Raw genomic sequence first — 12,245 nt, forward strand, 5'->3', positions numbered from 1 at the left:
AAATCAGTGTGTGTGTCTGGCTGTGTGTACACATGTCTTGGTATTTACCTGTCTTTATTGTGGCTGTGCTGTTCAGGCCAGTCTAGAGATTTGTCTGGACTATTTCTGTTGACTTCGCCCACTTGAGTCAACACGTACCTGACAGAGGATTGGCAGCTGCTTTCTGGTTTTGATGAAAGTGTATCAGTGAACAGGATGGCAGACAGTCAATGTCCTAATAGCACTATCGACATCATACAAAGGACAGGTGGGCATTGATCATATTTCGACTGGTTTTGCTTAACATGATGGAAATGATCAGTTACACACATTAATAACTAGGTGGTGGGTAAAAAGCTCAATCACCCATAAGGACGGTGGCCAAACATGTAGCAAATGTACAGATGCACATTGCAAACACATGGATATTAAACACACAGGATCATTAAAATTCTGATTAATGATTAACTCACAACCATGTAGCAACATTTTTTCAAGATTTGCTTTTCCTCAGATTTTACAGATACAGGAAACCTCTGGTCCATGGCATTTAATGCTTTATCTTGTAACGAATTAGCTCAAAAGGAAATATCTATAATCAATTATAACTGGTTATAATTAATAATAAACATTTAGATTAGATTTTGGGATAAACTGTAGCAGAATTAATGTTACAATTACTTGATCTGTCCATCCACGGAGCAGATAAAATAATTATTTATCAATTCTGGGAACGATTATCCCCCCTTTTGCCAGGAAAGGTAGCTTTCCCACTCTGCGTGCTAGCAGTAATTTAGCATGTAGCTTAAAGGGTCAAACGTTCAGTGACTCCAGATGTGCGCAGCACACAGAAACAAACGATTGTGAATTTAAAGAATTTAATAAACACGGCTATAGCTAACATACAACAATTAGACAAACATATACATACAGGGTAAAGGAAAGTGATGAAAAGAGAATGGCAGTATTACACATCAATTAACCACAGCCTAATGAGAATCGTCAGAGAATCAAAGTTCACCTTAAAAAGGGGTTCAAACGTGCATCTAAATAGTTATAGACGGTACTTGCATTGGTCCTTGTTTCATGCAAAAGAGTCCTGTTGCGGTAGGGTCACGGTCCTCGATCCTTAGGTCTGGAGCTGGAGGTCTTCCTTGAAGGTAAACTTGCCAAAGAGTAAGCCCAAGAGGTGAGCTTAACAAAGTGTTGAAAAGAGTGTCTCGGGAGGAAGAAAGAGTTTCTGAGCCATGCGTGCCTGTGTGACGCTCTTTTTGATGCTTTCTGGCACGCCCATCATGTGGCCTGAATGGCCAATCACACGTGTGAAATTTTGGCGGGAGAAGTTCCCTTTGTCTGGGTTTACGACTGACCGTAATTTTTATGGCTGGTCCAGAGAGGAACTGTAGTTCATTGCAGTTACAATTTCTACCTTATAGAAATTGTATGATGCATTTTGTGACCTCATAGTATGCATCACTGTTTCAGTAATAAGGAGAAGTTCCTTCTGACACCAAGAAAGGGACCTTTAGGAGGTAGGAAAGTAGAGATACACTTATACACTTAATTATAGGTAATTAGAGTTTACCTAATGCAAAATAGAAAGTTGTAACTAGTATAATTCATACAACGTACACACAATGCGTGCATATACGGGATCCACTTATAATCACATATTCCTAGCACAAGATACAGACAATGTGTTTAAGTGTTTGCGTGATTGTGTATTGCAAAGGTGGGGCCAGGCAGGAGGTCTTTATAGAATGCTTTGAAGCTTGGAACCCCCATGAGCAGTTTGCAAACCCAGTCTGTTTAGCATCATGTTTGTGACAGTGGGGGAAGACGGGACAATCAGGCTGAGGGTCCAGGTTTGTAATTTATATGTAAATGTCAAAGGTTAAAAGGTTATTTGAAGATCAACCATCTGTGATCCTACGCAGACGCTACAATCTTCAATGAAGACCACCGCTTGTATCTTTATCAATTTGCAGCCTCCCCCAAGCAAGCAGGGTGCCCAAAGGCCAGCAAATGGCCTGAGGTGCCATGATGAGAGAATGTTGTTGGGGTGGATGATCATTATATTCTCTGTTTGGACAAGGCAGAGACATCAATGGACAATCTGAAGCATCTTAAGGCAGAAGCTCTTGTCTCAAGCAGCCAGACATACATCGCTGACTACATCATAACTCTGGACTGCCTAAAGTAAAGGATCTTGGGGTCCTCATTGATGCAGGTGTCTCATTCGTTTCACATGTAGATAATATCACTAGGATAGCATTCTTTTACATTAGAAATACTGAAAAAAAATGAGAATCATCTCAAAGCATTATGCAGAAAAGTTGGTCCACGCCTTTATTACATCAAGGTTATATAACTGCGGTGCAGTAAAACCTGATGCTCTAGTAGGTGCATGAGTTCATAATGCTGCAGCCAGAGTTTTAAATAGAACTAGGAAATTTCACCACATCACCTCACCACTGCACTGGCTACCCATCAAATTTAGTATTAACTACCAAATCCTACTTTTGACCTATAAAGCTCTAAATGGTCTCGCTCCACCCTACCTGAGTGAACTCAGTTATGAACTGAGTTATTAACGTCTCGCCATGCCCCCTGCGATCAACGGGTGCGAGGTCACTACAGCTACCAAGAGTACAGAAGGTCACAGCTGGGAGCAGATTCTTCTCATATAGAGCTCCGCAGCTGTGGTACGACTTGCCAGTCAGTGTTCGGGACTCAGACGCAGTCTCAGTGTTTAAATCTAAACTGAAAACACATCTGTTTGCTCTGGTCTTCTGTTAAAGTCCCAGACACAGTGTCAATTATTAAGTCCACTCAATCACTCAGTCACCCTGTTAAGCACAGACAGTGTTAAATTTACCTTATTTAGGCTGTCCTAGTTAGGGTACCGGGCCACTGTTGCCCAGTACCCTATATACCACTATAACCTCAAATTTCAGTATCAGTCATACAATGTCACCGCTGCTTCTGTTTGTTCTCTCCGAGACACTGAATCAAGCGCACAGACCACCTGCAGACTCCAGTGAAGAGACCAGCAGATAAATCCTGGTTCCTGACAACTGCTAAACGACAACTTAGCATGAAACGAACCAGAGGGTCACCACAGCCACCACCACCATAATACCTAAAGCTTCAGGGATTTTCAAATGGAGCAGTAGCATCATAATGGACACGTAATGTACACTATGACACTGGGCTACATTTTGGACTTCACCTCTACAACTGTAGGACTTTTTTTTTTATTGGACAAATCATCACAAACCCTGCACTGACACCATTTGCAGGCTGACTCTACCCTCGAATAGGGTCCCTCTCTGTATCACTCCTTCCCATGGTTTCTTCCTTTCTTTTTTTAGAGTTTTTTGTGTTGAGTTTTTCCTTGTGTGCAGAAGGGTCAAGTGAGGGGGTGTCAACTGTAGTGCAAAAAGCCCATTGAGACATATTGTATGTGGTTTTGGACTATATAACAAACAAATGTTGTTGTTGATTGGTCTGTGGCAACCTTTTTGGGAGTCAAATGCAAAGAATAGCCTTCTCTTGAAGGCTACTGTCTCTTCTTTTTCATTCTCCATCGAGGGCTCATCCCCCCTCAGATACTGGGATTATTCTCATCTTCTGGGCCTTTCTCTCTCACCCTACTCTCCAGGGCCAGGCTATCTCTCTGAAACCTGGTTGCCTGCTTTCTCTTTTCTTTTCATCTGGGTTTTTCTGTAACATCTGTGCCATGTTTATATACAATGTTTACATGTAACTGCTATAGAAATCTACCTGTGTTAATTGAAACTGTTCATTCTTGGTACTTCTATTGTGCCATGCTTCTGTATGTCCAGGTAACATCAGATGCTAATTTGCTATTAATTAATGGAGTCAGATTAACAAGGTCTATGAAATTCTCTGATGTCTTCCCTTCATCGCTGGAATCTTCCTTTTTTTCCTCTGCATTCATTTTTACACCTATTACTGATAATACAACAAAGACCCAACAACATGAGACACAACTAATATGAAAAGATGAACACAGTAGATTGTTATTTGTGATGCCACAGTGACCCTGGCTCACCAGGTGGCACCACTTTGCTGAAAGATGGTGTAGTTTGTTTGGTTTGATAACAAGGACTGTTATTTGAATGACATTTTGTTCACTCCCTTGTTCTGCCTTAACCACATGTGATGCTGTGTGTGATTTTGGCCATAATGTTGTGTTTCTTTTATTTATTAAAATCACTTAATTTCATGATGTTGTGTGCCTGTGCCTTCACCCAACTGAGCACTATATTATGTTAATGTCTTAGTGTCCATGTGAATTTCATATAGAAAGTATCTGAACCAGTCTGGTTGTCTGCACAACTGACATGGCAAAAATTATTTTTTTTAAATGGTATGATCTTACAGTAAAATGAGGCCTGAAGTCTGACATTGTTTTATGTTTTTCTTATTTTTTTAACATTTTTCTAACTGATTAATTATAATAATCCTAGTTCATGTATTGAAGCTAATGTTTAGTAGGTAATTGTAGCTAATGTTTAGTACAGTACACATGTAACTGCCAGGATAACCTTAAAAAATAGTTATTCATTCATAATTAGCGGTTAAGGAAGTGACCCTGTAAAAAGAAGGTTGCTGGTTCGAATCCCGATCCGCCAAGGTGCCACTGAGGTGCCACTGAGCAAAGCACCGTCCCCACACACTGCTTCCAGGGCGCCTGTCATGGCTGCCCATTGCTCACTCAGGGTGATGGGTTAAATGCAGAGGACAAATTTCACTGTGTGCACCGTGTGCTGTGCTGCTGTGTATCACATGTGACAATCACTTCACTTTTTGACTTTTTTGAATTTACCCTGGCTGCATCAAAAATAATCCAATTTAATCAGTTCCATTCCTTTAACATAGTAAGAGAAATAGTTGCTTTTATTGTTTTAATTGCAACTACAGTTTAAAACACTGTTGGGACAGTTATTCCATGTAATCATTTAGGGCTAGCATTAGGCTAATGTTAGCATTAGGTCTTCATGTGTACAATTGCATTTACAGCATTTATCAGACGCCCTTATCCAGAGCGTATAAGTATGCTTTTGTTTTCCGAAACATAAATTACCTACATTGTACCTATTAAAGAGGTACTATAAAAATTATTTTCAAATATCAATATACTTATAAAAGACCATTTGCGATATGCAGAACGAGAAGCAAACCTGGAGTTGGAAGTTAATTAGTGCAATGCATAATGCATCCTGAAATATCTGCTCTTCAGACTGCATTTCCATTTTCTTAAAACTCTCTTCCACTCTCCCACTTCACTACCTCCATATGTTCCCCGAAAGCACCAGCCGTTCCGCAGACCTTCCCGTGATTTCTGCTTAAAGTAATGCCGGCTGAGGTCTTGAAGCATGGCAGGTTTACAGAGACAAGTGCAACTCATTTGCAGAGGTATGCTGCAGTGCTAGTGGACATCTTGTGTGAAGGACGGATTGTGGCAAGGGAGAAAATGAGATGTTATCTGCTAGAATGTGTTTTGATTGGTGACTCTGGTTTGAAATCCTGTGAGAGGGCAGAGCTGGGGATTGTACCTCATGTTTGAGAAATAGGTGTGTGTGTGTGGACAGAGATGTGGCAAGGGCTAGAATAAAGCATATATATATATATATATATATATATATATATATTATGTTCTAAAGTCCACAGATGAATTTGCCCCGCCTGCTGGTTGTGCACTAAAACCAAAACATGATATGAAACCAGATAAAAATGACCAGATGTAGTAATTCAATAATTTGTTCAATCATCTGTTATTAGCCACAGGAATCACATGCAGCAACTTCTGCAGGACACCCACTGATACACTGTTCCTAAACGTTGCTTCTAGCTCTCCTATCATTGGGGACACCCTGTGAAGACTTTACACGCTCTCATCCAGGCTCTTTGTAATCAGACCCTTACAGCCATCAGTGCTCAATTTCAGTGTCACAAAAGCTTAATTTCCCAGCCAATTCCAAGTTTGTGCCAAACTCCAATGCACCACATTTGCAGTCGCTCCTGTGCTCCAAACTCAAAATGTATTTTTTTGTAGTTCCTCTTTTCAAAGCCACACTGGCCTCCTGCTTAAAAATTGTGACCTCCACTGAGCTTGGGCTTATTCAGTCAAAATCAGCACCTCAGTCTCCCTCTTCAGCTCTCCTTGTTCAAGCTACATCCAACTTTCTTCTTGCAACTTCTTCTGTTTGTTGTATAATCTGGCCAAGCATTTCCTTCCTCGTTCCTTTTTTGCTTGATGTCAGTTTGCCCTACTTTGAGAAGATCCCCTCTTTCTCCACACTTCAAAAAGACACTTCACAGCTTTCTTCCCTTACAAACATCACCTCTACAAACATAAATTCACTTCTTCAAAACAGTTTTCTGCACTTACTAATCTTCTATCCTTATTCCTTAGACATGCAAGTAGGAAATACAACTATCTCTAGTAGAAGGCTTACTGGGAAGGGAAAACACAAACTGAAAATGAGGTAAAGCAAAGGCGCACAGAACAAGACACACAAACAACTGTGTTTCCTTTTCAAGGAAAAGCAGTACAATTAATATGAAGAACTTGAAAATGTCCTTGAAAAAAAAAATCATTACAAACAGTCAGAAATGCCAGGATTACAATAATGCAAAATATATATTTAGTGTTTATTCATGCTAATTAATTATGCTGGTGTTGTGGTTGATGCGAACGGAAATGACTGATGCTGTGTGAACAGTACGACATCTCTGTGAATGTATTCGTTTGGAGTCTGGAACAGACAAGTGTGCTGTTACAAGACTGGAGGGGGGAGGGAGTAGAACAGATGGAGACTAAAAGTACCAACTGGTAGGTGATTATGGGATTGTGCAAAGGAGAAGTATCTAGACTTGAGATTTTAAAAGCAGGCTGAAACCGGGCAGACACTGTGCGTTTTATTTTTTTCCTGGTTGTTTCCTGTAATGGAGTTATCACCCAGCTTAAACTGTAGAGATAAAAAAAATTGTATGCACACTGTGCGGTCCGATGATCGGATGCGACCTGTCTGCTCACAATATATGAGTAAAATTAACACATCGGAAGTAGAAGAAGAAGAAGAACCCACCTCAGTAGTGATGTTGAACAAAGTGAAACGCACTGCTTTGGCCATTTGGTGTCCATAAAGGGGGGGGGGTCACAAAAATTCATCTGGTTTACCACTATAAGTAACTTTTCTCCATATTTTTTCCAGTCCTGATAAGTAGGCGAGACCAGGTTAAAAACCAGGTTTGCTGGTGTCCAAGCTGAACGAGCTGAGATTCCATGTGCTGCTGCTTGAACTTCAATTCTGTGTTTGCACATGCTCAGCGAGGGCAAAAATTCAGCTCTAAAATCGCACAGCGTATTCCCATCTTAACTGAATCCTGAGCAAACAATGGCAATGCTACAGGAGGATTCGGATCCGGCTGTCAAATGGTGAGCTGTGTATCTGATGGTGCAAAGAGAAAAAAAAAAACATTACAGCCAGAGTTCACAAAGCCTCTAACACCAACGACAGTCCAAGTCGTGTTACGCGTGAAGGACTTATATCCCAGGGAAAAGATATTCATTACGGCGCATATCAAGAGAAGATAATGAGAGGTACCAGACGACATGAAATGCTACAGAGCTCCAGAAAGACGAGGGCCACTGGAACGGTTCACTCTTCCTACACGGGCCACATTACAGGAAAGCAGAGAGGTGAGCGGAATAGTAACGAGGAAATTAGCCACCCTTGCTGCAACCCCCTCCCCTCCCCTATTGGCATCTGCCTCATTTGCTGATCACACACCTTTGCCCCAATGGCGGCAGCCGCCAAATTGATCTGAGCATAGAGTGACGAACGGCCGAACCGGTAGTCAAAGTAAATTTTAGAACAGGTTAATGCCACATGACCCCTCCCCAATCCTAACACTGGCATTTATCCGATTAAGTCTGTTTTCTGCTTCATTTCCCTCCATGGCATTTTCTCTGAGAACTTTGGGCGATCCGGTCTCAGCACCAACGGTCGGGGACATTTAAAATTCATTGGTGGCTTTCTGTACCAGCTAGATTGATTAATCTATCCATCAGGGTTATGCTGCACTCTGAGCCCAAAATGGAGAGGACTGCAGTCCTACTACATCCACAGGGTGTGTTTAAAGTTGAATAGCCTAAAGCAGAGTAGGGGCTGCCAAGAAAAGCAAACATAGGCATTAAGTGTAGCTTAATTTTTCCCCAAGACACATTCCCAGGCCTCAGAAGAAGAAAAGACTTCTTTTTTCTTTCCAGCTAATACAGTAGTTTATATTTCTTATCTTCGCTTGACAGTATGCCAGACACAAAGTAATTAAATTGCAGAATTCTTTTTTATTAAAAATCATTTGGCTTCTAGAATTTTTCTGTCTTTCAGACCTATTAATGGGGGCAATGGTTAACCTAACGGGTAAGAAAGCAGACCCGAAACCAGAGGGTTGACGGTTCAAATCTCGACCAACCGAGCTGCCGCTGAGCAAAGCACCGTCCCCGCAAAAAACTGCTTCCCGGGTAAAATTAGTAAGACACATTTCGTTGAGTGCACCGCATGTTGAGCTGCAGTGTTTCACAATGACAATCACATGAAACATCCAGTTTCATGTTTATTTCTTCATGTCTTCCAGAGTGACTTCCAGTCTCCAATTCTAGGCTTAGTCCCCATAGAGCTGTTTGTGTTGAGTAGGGATGCAGTGGTAGTAATGGTACTTATACCATTATACAGTGGATGTCAATGTGCAACAGGACTTCAATAACTGGGCTTCTGCAAAAACATTTCTGCTATTAATACTGTGGTTTGAATTTATTATTTTCAGTAACATTTCTAAAACAACAACAAAAGGATCACACAAATACATCATTGCTACACAGTGATGCCACAGCAGGAAAAGACACAGAATTGTGTTAATTAGTAGACATGAATGTTGCGAAAATGGAATGGAATGAGCGAACAAACGCTCCTTTTTTTAATGTTGAAACAGAAAATTATCCATAAACACTCTTTTAGTTAGAGCTCCCCCTATGTATGAAGAAATACAAAGAATCTAACCCAGGGAGCTATAAGGCCAGTGTGTTCACCTATGGGATCCACACAGCAAACGAGCTGTCAAAAGGTGTCTGGCTGCCAAAAAAGTGTCACTGTTATGCAACAAAGGGGCTCAAATAATCAGGTCTGTTGCTATGACAACATCATCCCATCAACATTTTTTTCAGAAAAAGACAAAAAATGAGAGAGGAGGATTCGAAAGATATACCAGACAATTTCTTAAGGAACGGAAATAATTGCAGGCAATTAGACGTTTGAAAGGAGATCAGGCCTCCATCACTGAATAATGACGCCTGTCGCACTCTGCACGCCTCGATGTTTTATAGAATTCAGGTCGGAAAATGCAGAAGAAAAAATCTAAATAAAATAATCCAGCAAGAGCAGCCGGCTTTCACCCTTCCAACTGCAAGAGATATCTCAGATTGTTGGTTTGCATTACCGGTTAATTACATAAATGTCTATGCTGCCGGAAAATTATATAGTTGCGCGCTCCTTCAGCACTAAAACTAACAACGCAAGCAATTTACATGAAACTAGCGACTTCACTGCCATCCCTTCAAGATGTTATTGTATATTTTGTGGGAGCTTAATGCAAAGATGGCAGTGCAGACATTCTCACCCTGTTCATTCAGAAGCAGCTTAATTGCATGCCATGGCTCTGGAGGAAAAAGGGGCTCCATGTTTTCAGAGCAGGAAGCAAAGCAGTGAGCGTGACATTAAGGCCTGCCAGGACCAAGAAAAGAAACACCATGCAACGAATGGGTAATTGCTGGTGTGCGTACATGCACACACTTTCATCTGCATATTCAAATGCATTCCTAACTGTGGAATTTTGTGCGCTCTTATTGCTTCCGAATTGCTCGTCTTACGTGAACATATGAATGTCACATGCGTCTCCGTGCAATCATCCTCCGCCGGAGAAATGTCACATAGGGCTGAAACCCCGTAGGACTGTCTCTACATCGGTCGGGCTAATGCGAGCGGCACATATATTCAATCGTCTGAATTCGGCAATTAAACCATCTGCCTGGCTGAGGTGAGCTCCAATTACAGCTTGTAGAGCTGTGTTGGTCCAAGTACCTGTCAACTACAGCAGGGAGGGAATGGGAGGGAAAGAGAAAATTTCTTCGAACGACCTTGTCTGGGCCATGATGTTCTGAAGTGGATTCATAAATCAAATTAGGGTCAATGTGAGGGGTCTCAAAATACTTGTCACAGCCACTTGTGCAAGTTTGAGAGAATTTAAATAATTTATTTGTATTATGTGACTAAAAAAAATATTGCAAACAAGCAAGAATTCTGCCACATCACAGCTCTGTTACTTCTTCTTCAAGAAGCTCTTCTATCCTTCACTTGATACCTGTATAAAAGACGCCTGTCCACAGTTTCAAACAGTCAGACTCCAACTTGGCCAAGACCAGAGAGCTATCTAAGGACACCACGGACAAGACTGGTATGAGCCTATTTACAATAGACAAGCAGCTTGGTGAGAAGAGATCAACTGTTGGAGCAATTATCTGGATGATCCAATGGATGATTGAGAAAAGGTCATGTTGTCAAATGCGACCAAAATAGAACTTGTGTTCGGAGTGAAAAGAATGCTGAATTGCATCCAAAGAACACCATACCCACTGTATAGCATGGGGTGGAAACATTATGCTTTGGGGCTGCTTTCCTGCAAAGGGGACAGAACGACTGGTCCATTTTAAGGAAAGGATGAATGGAGTCATGACATTTTGGCCAAAAACATCCTTCCATCAGTGAGAGCATTAAAGATTAAACATGGTTGGATCATCCAGTCTGACAATGATCTCAAACACACCATCCAGTCAACGAAGGAGTGGCTAAGTAAAAAGTATTATTAGGATCTGGAGTGGCCTTGCCAGTCCCCAGACCTCAATCCAGTAGAGAATCTGTGCTGAGTGACAGCCCCAAAACATCACAGCTCTTGAGAAAATCTGCATGTGCAAAACTGGTGAAGATCTACAGGATACATCCGACCTCTGTCATTGCCAACCAAGTTTACATTACAAAGAATTGAGGTGAACTTAGCCTAGTGGGTAAGAAAAATGAGCCTAGTGGGTAAGACAATAACCTATGAATTAGGCATTTAAAACCTGAACACCAGGTTCAAATCCCACTTGCACCAGGGCTACTGTCCCTGTAACTATTGCTTGTAAGTCGCTCTGGACAAGGACATCTGGTAAATTCCCTAAATCTGAACTTCTATTGACCAAATACTTATTTTCTGCATTATACAAATAATTTTTAAAAAATTATGCAATGTGATTTTCTAGATTTTTCCTTTTACATTCAGTCTCTCACAGTTGAAGTGTAGCTATAATGAAAATTACAGACCTCTCTCAGCTTTTTAAGTGTTACAACTTAAGTGGGCTGCCGAATCCTTTTTGCCTTACTGTGTGTGTATGTATATGTGTGTAATATATATATACACTCACTTTCTAAAATCCACTTTAGAAAACTGAAAGTATACTTTTAAATCAAATTATACCTTGTAACTGGGACCTGTTTTATTTATTTATTTTAATCACATAAGGGTTTGTGGTCTACAGACTTTACCTGAATTTAATTAATCAGTTAATTGCAATCAAAGCAAATAGCCATATGGGTTTGGACAAGTGAACACACTCTTTCTCAATTGCTGCTTTAATTTAATACTAGGCACACACAAGTTTTGGTTTCTGGGCTGATGGCATCAGGTCGATGAAATGAAAGTAGTTGAGACGCTTTATCAGATTCTCAGTGGTGCTGAGATCAAGACTTTGACCTTCACATGACCTTCTAGCTCTGCTTTGATAGTGAGGATATTCAATAAAGTTATGCATCTGTTTCTTACCTACATATCCATTCTGGGCTGAAGAGAACGTGCCCAACTAACACACTGATTTATCTTACAAAAAACTACAGAGAAAAAAAAACCTGCCAGCTACATATGGTGAGTGCATCATCATGCTGATGAGTGGCTGATGTGATAAACAACATATTTATTTCATTTCTGGTGCATGAATCTCCACATCATTTTGAAATATGCATGTTACCTGTGTATTGAGGTACATGGAGACTAAAATTGGAGATCTGCAATCATCCTTCAAGATCATCACAAAAGGAGTGCAGAACATGTTTACTCCTTAATCAGCTATAATGGATGCAACC

The sequence above is a fragment of the Denticeps clupeoides genome, chromosome 10, assembly GCF_900700375.1.
Source record: "Denticeps clupeoides chromosome 10, fDenClu1.1, whole genome shotgun sequence".
In the NCBI taxonomy this organism is placed as follows: Eukaryota; Metazoa; Chordata; class Actinopteri; order Clupeiformes; family Denticipitidae; genus Denticeps; species Denticeps clupeoides.